The 9474-nt window shown below is 43.9% G+C and overlaps 1 long non-coding RNA gene across 1 annotated transcript; it reads right to left on the reverse strand.

Annotated features, from left to right (window-relative positions):
* Positions 1–2192: 2192 nt before the first annotated feature.
* On the reverse strand, positions 2193–6845 carry LOC309525376. Its single transcript, XR_014216197.1, has 3 exons — positions 6592–6845; positions 5227–5278; positions 2193–2308 (listed from the first exon to the last, which is right to left on the reverse strand). It is a non-coding gene; the product is annotated as an uncharacterized lncRNA (long non-coding RNA).
* Between the last annotated feature and the right edge of the window lie 2629 nt (positions 6846–9474).

A 9474-nucleotide genomic window follows, 5' to 3' on the forward strand; every position in this document is an offset into this window, starting at 1 on the left:
TTTGGATTTGTTTGTTTTCCCCCCAAGAGCTTTTGACAATACAGTGGTACCTCGGGTTAAGTACTTAATTCGTTCCGGAGGTTCGTTCTTAACTTGAAACTGTTCTTAACCTGAAGCACCACTTTAGCTAATGGGGTCTCCTGCTGCCGCCACACCGCCGGAGCACAATTTCTGTTCTCACTCTGAAGCAAAGTTCTTAACCTGAAGCACTATTTCTGGGTTAGCGGAGTCTGTAACCTGAAGTGTATGTAACCTGAAGTGTATGTAACCTGAAGTGTATGTAACCTGAGGTATCACTGTATATCACTGATGAAATATATGTATGTGAGTGGTAGATGTACACTGGGTCATCCACATATCATTTTGGTATATTTGGTGCCTTATTGGCATCCAGAGAGGTGCTTATACCCTACACCTTCCCATAATGGCTGGCTGGTGGTCTCTGATTTTAAAGGTTTGCGCATTTTTGTTATGAATATATATAGCTGTAAATTGCTTTGGGGTTGTTGTTGTTTTTAAAAAAATGTAGTAGTATATAATTTATTTATTTTTTATGAATAAAAACAACAGTAACCCAGAACACTTGTGGTGTGGAAAGCCAACAGGATTTCAGTAGGAAATGGCAAGACATGCACTGATTGTGGAAATAAAGCAGTCTGCCACCCCGCAAACACCTGCAAGTGCTTTTACATGTGTTGGAAGCCACCAAGAGTGGCTTATTATTTATACCCCAGAAGGATGTGAGGGGTGTAAATAATAAAATAATTACTAAAATCATTGTGGAAAGTGGGATTTCGTATTCTAGCAGGGGGGTTTTAGGTTGAGTTATTTCCCTGTCCATATCTGTACAGTGGTACCTCGGGTTACAAGCGCTTCAGGTTACATACGCTTCAGGTTACAGACTCCGCTAACCCAGAAATAGTACCTCGGGTTAAGAAATTTACCTCAGGGTGAGAACAGAAAACACGCAGTGGCAGCAGTGGGAGGCCCCATTAGCTAAAGTGGTGCTTCAGTTTAAGAACAGTTTCAGGTTAAGGACGGACCTCCAGAACAAATTAAGTTCTTAACCCGAGGTACCACTGTACTGGAGATGTTTTGAATCTGTCATGGATGCTTTTGTTGAGATTTCTGCATCGAAGCAGGTTGAACTAGATGATCCTCAGGGTCCTTTTGAACTCTACAATTCTATAATTTTAAAGCTTTTAATAAATTGCTTCATCACTTTTTCTTTGCTTGCCTGCAATCCTTGATAAGAAATACGATAAATAACATACCCGCCAACATTTCTCCATTGAAAATAGGGACATCCTATTCCATAACAACAACAAGAAGAAGTAGTTTATTATTTATGCCCCACCCCGTTCGACTGGGTTGCCCAAGCCACTCTGGGCGGCTTCCAACAAACAAAAACATAATAAAACATTTCCCTATACAGGGCTATCTTCAGATGTCTTCTAAAGGTTGCCTAGTTACTTATCTCCTTGGCTCAGGGGTCAGATAACTCCATACCCTCCAACTTTTCTCCAATGAAAATAGGAACATCCTAAGGAGAAGCAGGACATTCTGGGATCAAATCAGAAACTAGGACACTTCTGTAAATCCAGGAATGTTCCTAGAAAATAGGGACACTTGGAGGGTATGAAATAATAAATACACAAAACAAAGGATGTCTGAAAGGTGCCCTGTATCTGTGTTCTGGTCCTCACGCTAGACCAGGAGATGTAGTTTGCATGGACATAGGAGGCAGCTTTATGCTGAGATAGATCCTTGGTGTACTCAGTTCAATATTGTCTACACTGACTGGCAGCCTCTCTCCAGGGTGTCAGGCAGGAAGCCTTGCGCAGGGAGATGCCAGGAATTGAATTCAGAACCTTCTGCATACGCGACCACAGAAATATGTCCTTTCCCCCCAAGATCAGGTCTCTCCGAAACGCAGAGCCAATAAACTTTTTGAGGTTTCCTAAGTGTTGGGGACCGGGACTGATTTGAGGAAAATATTCTCAACTTTAGCACAGTTCCCCCCTTCCCTACTCATTTCAGGAACAGAGGGTTTAGGATTCTCCAGAGAGGACCAACATGTGTACAACCTCTCAGGTAAAAAGGTTTTGATTTTTAAAAAAGGACGTCCTTTGTTTCAGGCAGTTTTTCTCTCCTGCTTTAGAGGCTGTTCCCAGATATTTCTCAATGAGATCCTTACCTCTTTTGCAGACACGGCAGAGGCAGATGGAGAGGATCACGATAACCAACAGCATCAGGAGAATGGCCGCTCCTCCTCCGAAGAGCAGCCACTTTGTGATTTGGCAGAGATCTGCATAGTTGGGAAGATGTGAGGCCATCAGTGCCAGGGAGCCCAGTCCCCCTCTTGCCCCCCGTCCCTCTTGCCTATGACCCCACTCCTCGCCTTGGAACCAAAACTAACTGTAGTTTGTGTCACCCCCTCCTGAGGTGGCTGGAGCAAGACCTTTTCCACCCAGCGCCCATTCCAGAGGGTGGCATGGATGGACATTTGCCAGGCCCCAACACTGCCCACAGACTATCTGGTGAACAGATGCCACCTAAGGATATTATTTCAGCCAGAGAGAGAGAGAGGAGACAGTGCCAGCCTGTTCCAGAGTGGGCGTTTTGGTGTTGTTTTATATGTGTGTGTTTGTGTGTGTACACACACACACACTCATCATAGCTGTCAACTTTTCCCTTTTCTTGTGAGGAATCCTATTCGGAATAAGGGAATTCCCCTTTAAAAAAAGGGAAACGTTGACAGCTATGACACACACACACAGTGGACGCTCGGGTTGCGAACATAATCCTTGAGGGATGTACGTTCGCAACCCACAGTGTTCGCAACCCACAGCGGCATGTCTGCACATGCACGGGTTGCAATTCGGCACTTCTGCACATGCGCAAAGCGCAATTTAGCACTTCTGCTAATGCGCGACCGCCGAAACCCGGAAGTAACCCATTCCGGCGCTTCCGGGTTTTGGCGTGTCCATAACCCGAAAAAACGCAACCTGAAGCATCTGTGACCCAAGGTATGACTGCATGTATATATGTATGTGTATACACACACACACAGTGGTACCTCGGGTTACAGACGCTTCAGGTTACAGACTCCGCTAACCTAGAAATAGTACCTCGGGTTAAGAACTTTGCTTCAGGACGAGAACAGAAATCGTGCTCCAACAGCGCAGTGGCAGCAGGAGGCCCCATTAGCTAAAGTGGTGCTTCAGGTTAAGAAAAGTTTCAGGTTAAGAACGGACCTCCAGAATGAATTAAGTACTTAACCTGATGTACGTGTGTGTGTGTGTGTGTGTGTGTGTGTGTGTGTACGTACACACACACACACAGTGTGGAACCTCAGTTTTCGAACGTAATCTGTTCCGGAAGACCGTTCAACTTTCAAAACATTCGAAAACCAAGCATCAATAGGCGGTCGGCAAAATCCATTGGAAAAATGGAAAAACAGCAGAAGCCGTTCAACTTCCGAGGCACATTCGAAAATGCAAGCAATTACTTCCGGGAGATTTCAGCGTTTGGCTTCCAAATTGTTCGGCTTCTGAGACGCTTGAAAAACCAAGGCTCCACTGTATTCTAGTTAGGACATTTTTAAATTCAGCTTTCATGAAATGACAGCAATTCATCATGACGCCCTTTCATCTAAGTAAATTGTGTTTGAATATTTAAAGGGAAGATTTAAAACGTGCCCTTTCGCGTGCCCTTTTGAGTTTGTTCTTTCCTTCAAGGAAAAATGCTTTTTGAAAAGTCCTGCAGCCTATCCCAAGCTCCTGTTGGATTAGCTCACACAAATTACCTGATTTCTTTTTTTTTTTCCAAAGCATCCACAACACACACAAAAGAACACAGCAGAATAAATCAAGACGTTTGCCTGAGCCAATCTAAGGGCTTGAGAAAATTACCTGCTCGTCTCAAATGCCCTACCTCATCGTCAAAAGCTACTACCCAAAAACATACTCTCCTCATTTCCCATGCCTTGGTGACATAGGTGCCAACTCCCTAGGGACCTAGGTGCCTGGGAACCCACAAAATTCCCCATGAAGGGGCCAGGCACCCACAAATTTCGGTGCCGGGGCCTTGCACACTGCATGGCACTCACGGTCCAAACATCCATGGTTGTGGGGCCAAACAGGCACTGCTGCTGGTGATGAGAGCAGAGGTGAAGGGGTCCAAGCAGAGGAGGAGAATGAGTTTTGGGGTGCCTTCTCTCGCCTTTGTGGCTCTGACGTCCTGGGTAACAGCACATCCCAGCTCAGGGGTCCATGGGAGGTGCAGTTTCCACAGTCCCTGGGAGAACTACATTTCCTATGGCGCCACCGACCCCACACTGAGGCACAAAGCTGGAAACAGTAGTTTGTTAAAAGCCTCCAGGAATTGTAGGCCGGCAGATAGTAAACTACACTTGCCAATATTCTTTGGGGGGAAGCCATGTGTTCTAAATGGGCATTAACGATACAATACAATACAATACAATACAATACAATACAATACAATACAATACAATACAATACAATACAATATCTTTATTGTCATTGTCCCATAGAGAACAATGAAACTGAAAAATCTACGTAAGACATTCAAAAGCCCCTAAAAACTCTGAAACCCCATTTTAGAATACAATATACTATAGAGACCCCTTATACTGCGTTTAGAACCAGAATCGCATTTGGATAGAAACTGTTTCTCAGGTGGCTAGTCCTGGTCTTTATAACCCTGTACCTTCTTCCAGAAGGCAGAAGCTGAAAGAGATCATTTCTGGGGTGCGCACTATCCTGCGCTATCTCTGCAGCTTTCTTATAGCACCTGGAAGCATAGATTTGATCCAAGGTGGGAAGAGTGCACCCAATTATTTTCTCTGAAGTCTTTACAACCCTGGACAGCATTGTTTTTTCCCTGACCGTGCAGCTCCCAAACCACACACAGAGACCATAAGTTAATATACTCTCAACAGTACAATGGTAAAATGCCATCAACAGGTCCTTTGAGAGATTGTTTTTCCAGACGATTCTCAGAAAATATAACCTCTCAGGTTTTTGCTTTTTTCTCCCCAGGTTAGGTCATCTCTCAACTCCATTCCCAGAAATCGAAACCCCTCTGCCCCACCTCTGCCCCTGCCCCTTGAGGAACCTGCCTCAGTCTACCCAATGGCAGGGCTGGCCCCGATCCCAACCTGTGGATGAGAACATTTGACACCAAGGAGTGAAATGCACCTACCGTCTCCTTCACAATGCAAAACAAGCATTGCCAGAGTAAGAAATGAGGTGTTCTAGAACGAAACAAAAGAGACAAGTAAAAGGCATGGGATTATTATTATTATTATTATTATTATTATTATTATTATTGGTAGTAGGGGGCAGGCTGTCTCAGAAAACATTTTCTGCCATTATTGATCTATAATTTAGGAACTTGAGAGTCCCATGGACTGCAAGAAGATCAAACCTATCCATTCTGAAGGAAATCAGCCCTGAGTGCTCACTGGAAAGACAAATCCTGAAGCTGAGGCTCCAATACTATGGCCACCTCATGAGAAGAGAAGACTCCCTGAAAAATGCTGGGAAAGATGCAGGGCACAAGGAGAAGGGGAGACAGAGGACGAGATGGTTGGACAGTGTTTTCGAAGCTACCAGCATGAGTTTGACCAAACTGCGGGAGGCAGTGGAAGACAGGAGTGCCTGGCGTGCTCTGGTCCATGGGGTCACGAAGAGTCCGACACGACTAAACAACAACAAATTAAGGAACAACAGGGTTTCCCACAGGCAGATAAAAAGAGCATTGCAAATATTCAAACTGCTTCATGTACAAAATCTCAGCAAACCCTCACAACTGCAGTGGAAGGTAAGTCAGTAATATAATCATCTCTATATTGGAGATTGTGGAAGACGGGTGGCTGAAGCTGAGGGAACAATGACTCGTCTGACAGTCACCAAGCGTGTCTGAGATAATTTTGTACCTAGAAATGCAACTCACGTGACTAACTGCTGCACTACATTGCTGAAAAAGTTACATGGGGTGTTTTTTAACCACCACAACAACTCCATGGTATGTGTCCAATTTGCACAATGCATGCTCAGTTGTCACAACTGGCACAGAACTGTAGAGTTGGAAGGGGCCGCGAGGGTCATCTAGTCTAACCCCCTGCAATGCCCGAATCTTTTGCCCAACGTGGGATTCGAACTCACATCCCTGAGATGAAGAGTCTCGTGCTCTGACAGCTGGTCTATACAGCAGCTACACAGCAAACGCAAGTGGTGAGTGCCACCAGAATTGCAGACAAGAACCCCAAGGCTTGCAGAAGTACAAAACAAAATAAAATAAAATAAAATAAAATAAAATAAAATAAAACTGTCGAGCTCATACAGCTCAGTTGCTCCACCGCTCCAGCCCTCTGAACTTTGTAGGTGACTGAAGCCTCAGACATTTCACAGGAAGACTCACTGAAATCTCTCTCTGCCCCTAATATCAGTGTCTCTCTTCATTCACCCATTCCTTTGCGCTTTCCCAAATCCTCTGCCCTTCCCACCACCCTTTCACAGATCCAGGCCCTAAGCGGCTCACAGGTTCCATTTAATCCCCTCTTACCTTCTCCCACTTATTCAATTTGGTCCCAAGGGCTTTGGGGCGTCTTCAACATCCCAAGCGCTCAGGCATCCGTCCTCGGCCGCCTGTCTTCGCTTTCGATCTGACACCTTCTTGTGACAGATGTCACGAAGCAGCGAGCTGCAACTTCTGCTTCCACCAGGAAACAGGGACCCAGCGCGCAAAACCAGAACTTACAGAGCAGATGTTTCCATTCGACCACTGGGGCAGAAGAAGCAGAGCTCAGAAGGCGCTCACTACGGAGGACAACGGGCTCCGCTCCCGCAAGAGAGAAGTCTCAAGATTGCTATCTGAGCTGTTAGAAACACGGGCTTCGTGTTCTCAGGCTGAACTTAGCCAATCCAAGACAAAAACTGGGTTAACAAACCCAGTTTGAACGACAGTCGCCAGAAAAGCAATGGAATGGAATGATCAAGGCAGCCTGATGACTTTCCCCCCAGGGTACACTGAAATGGTTGGGGGCTTTTTTAATATATAATTTTTATTAAATTTTCTAATTTACATTTCAAAACGTTCATTTAAACAACCTTAAATCAATGACTCCCCTTCTTCTCTTTCATTTTGCATACCATACATCCCTGAATATTTTACATGAACTGAACCATTCAGTAATCCATTGTTACATCCATCAAAACTTATTTACACTGTTGAATTTATCTTAGTGCTGCCAGCCTTTTTAAATGAACACAATTTTCACCCATATATTCAGTAAACATTTTCCAGTCTTCTTTAAATGTATGTTCTTCTTGTTCTCTTATTCTATATGTTAAATCTGGACGTGCCCAAGGATTAAGGCTTTCTGGGAAATGATATATAATGAAATGAAAAAGGTATTTAAATATACCTTCCCTAAGAAACCAGAGGCCTTTCTCCTGGGCATTGTTGGCCAATTGGTGCCAAAGAAAGATAGAATATTTTTATGTATGCTACAACAGCGGCAAGAATACTCATCGCAAAGTATTGGAAGACACAGGATCTACCCACCTTGGAAGAATGGCAGATGAAGGTGATTGGCTATATGGGACTAGCAGAAATGACTGGCAGAATCCGAGACCAGGGAAAAGAGACGGCGGAAGAAGATTGGAAGAAATTTAAGAACAACCTTAAGAAATATTGTAAAATTTATGAACTTTAGAATAATGTGGCTTCTAAAATCAAATGGAGTACAGCTGTAAAGATTAAGTGAAAGGAAAGTAAGGATGATAATTAGATAAAATTAAGGGAGAGGATTTGCTGAACTAAATTTTTGAAAGGGGAACGCAGAAAGGGGAGGTATGAGGAGGTCAGTGAAATATGTTTTAAGAAGATAAGGTTATGAAATTATACTTGTTCTTTTTTTGTTTGTGTTTGTGTGTATTGTTTTGTTTGATATAATGTGTAAAACTTTAATAAATATTTTCAAAAAAATAATAATCTGCAAGCTGCACGTATTCCATCAGCTTAAGTTGTCATTCATCTTTAGATGGGACCTCGCTCGTTTTCTGTTTGGGGGCTAAGAAAACACAGGCCGCAGTAATAGCATACATGGTCTTTTTTGACACCTGGGAATTTCCATCTGAATTGCCCTCAACAAAAAGGACTCTGGTTTTTTGGGTAAGATACTTTTAAACATTTTTTTAAATTCATTATATATCATTTCCCAATACTCGTTTACCTTTTTACAAGTCTTCCACATATGATAAAACGTACCCTCAACCTCATTACATCTCCAGCATTTATCTGATTCGGACTTACACGTTTTAGCAAGTCTACTCAGAGTTAAATACCATCTATAAATCATTTTCAGGTAGTTCTCCTTCAAAGAATAGCATGCTGTGAACTTCAGATCACTCTTCCAAAGCTTTTCCCAGAGATTCAAATCTATATTAAATAGGTTTTTGTTATGAGATGGGTGCTCCTTACGCAAGCACATTTTTCACAGCAGCCACACAATGTAGGGCTTGTCCACACTTCTGCTTATCTGCACTGCTCAGGGGAAGGGAAATAAAACCCCTCTCTTTAGTGCTAAATCGGAGCAAACATCAATCAGGAGAAAACCCGAATTGCCGTTTGCTCCGACTGAGTGCCGAAAAGTGGTTTCCCCCCAGAGGAATAGCGGATAAACCCATAGCCAGCCAAAAGCCAGCCCACAGCCCCACACTTCATCCCCTTTAATTGGGATTTAACCTTTCCTGGGGGGGGGGGGATCCAGTTGCTAACGTTCTGCTTACAATATTGAGCCACCTTTTGGGAGCACCAACACACAAATTTAGACACAATGTCGGTTCACACATTCATACCCACCATGTGTTTGGCCTGTGTTCATCACTCACAGGGCTGTTTCACACATTACACAGCGGCACACCTGGATTTGCCACCAACTCCACATCTGATGTGTGGCTCCAGCCAATCCCAGATCCCTGAGAGTTGTACCTGTACGGGTCCGTTCTTAACTTGAAACTGTTCTTAACCTGAGGTACCACTTTAGTTAATGGGGCCTCCCGCTGCCACCACCACACAATTTTTGTTCTCATCCTGAGGTAAAGTTCTTAACCTGAGGTACTATTTCTGGGTTAGTGGAGTCTGTAACGTGAAGCGTCCATAACCTGAAGCATCTGTAACCCGAGGTACCACTGTATTCTTTAAAAAGCAGCGCACAAAGAGCCCTTGGATGCATGTAGCTGATGGGAGCTACCCAAATGGTGTTAATTTTTGTGACAGAGCCTTTCTGGGTGGTGGCTCCCTGTTTTTGGAATGCCCTCTCCGATGACGTGTGTCTGTCCATTGTTCTTCACTTTCATGAGGAACTTTTTAAAAAACACATATTGCTGTTCAGCTAGGCACTTGACAGCTCAAAGACCAGCAGCCCTGTACGTTAAGTCACTA

Source organism: Podarcis vaucheri (genome assembly GCF_965113315.1).
Source record: "Podarcis vaucheri genome assembly, chromosome: 2".
NCBI classification, from domain to species: domain Eukaryota; kingdom Metazoa; phylum Chordata; class Lepidosauria; order Squamata; family Lacertidae; genus Podarcis; species Podarcis vaucheri.